Source organism: Salvelinus sp. IW2-2015, unplaced genomic scaffold (genome assembly GCF_002910315.2).
Source record: "Salvelinus sp. IW2-2015 unplaced genomic scaffold, ASM291031v2 Un_scaffold4405, whole genome shotgun sequence".
Taxonomy (NCBI): Eukaryota; Metazoa; Chordata; class Actinopteri; order Salmoniformes; family Salmonidae; genus Salvelinus; species Salvelinus sp. IW2-2015.
Window position 1 is genome coordinate 83381 of NW_019945675.1, and position 1057 is coordinate 84437.

The 1057-nt window shown below is 39.5% G+C and overlaps 1 pseudogene; it reads left to right on the forward strand.

Annotated features, from left to right (window-relative positions):
• LOC112077249 (zinc finger protein 883-like) overlaps positions 1 to 145 on the forward strand; it is a 9770-nt pseudogene extending 9625 nt beyond the window's left edge.
• Positions 146 to 1057: the final 912 nt, after the last annotated feature.

The window sequence follows — 1057 nt, forward strand, 5'->3', positions numbered from 1 at the left end:
AAATCGGACTTAAGTAACCACATTGTGAGCCTGTTACAATACATATAGTGCATTCAGGAAGTATTCATACCCCTTGACTATTTTCCACATTTTGTTACGTTACAGCCTTATTCTAAAATGTATTAAATACTTTCCCCCCCCTCAATCTACACACAATAACCAATAATGACAAAGGGAAAAGTTTAGGAATTTTAGCAAATGTATTAAAATAAAAAAATTAAAAAAAGATGCATACCTTATTTACATAAGTATTCAGACCCGTTGCTATGAGACAAATTGAGCTCAGGTGCATCCTGTTTCCATTGAGATGTTTCTACAACTTGATTGGAGTCTACCTGTGGTAAATTCAGTTGATTGGACATGATTAGGAAGGGCACACAACGGTCTATATAAGGTCCCACAGTTGGCCGTTCCTGTCAGAGCAAAAACCAAGCCATGAGGTCAAAGGAATTGTCTGTAGAGCTCTGAAGCAGGATTGTGTCAAGGCACAGATCTGAGGAAGGAACCAAAACATTTCTGCAGCATTGAAGGTCCTCAAGGACACAGTGGCCTCCATTCTGAAATGGAAGAAGTTTTGAACCACCAAGACTATTCCATTTCAGAATAAGGCTGTAATGTAAAAATGTGTGTGTGGGGGGGGGTACATCCTGTAGAAAACACAAACAGCTCTGCACTGCTTTGCAAAGCGCAAGAAGTATGAATTCCCTGACTTCTACTGAGGTCGTATCACCATAAATGCTGCATGGCCAATGCAGATGTCGGGTTGAACATGCAACGCCCAGATGCACAATGTGCTTCTCTGCAGAATGCGCTCTCCTGCCAATTTGTGCACATTCATTGTTTRATAACTTCATTGTGTGAATTGTTTGCATTTGATATCACTTCCCCATTACATATCACCAGTAGTACATTCTAACGTTAATTCCTGTCATTTCTAATCTACAATGTTTGTTACAGTAATTTCTGTTAATGCATTCAATATAAATATTACAGTCTTCCCGGTATTATTGTCGGAGTCGACACGTTGTTTGCAGACCGCACAACCTATGCTATACTT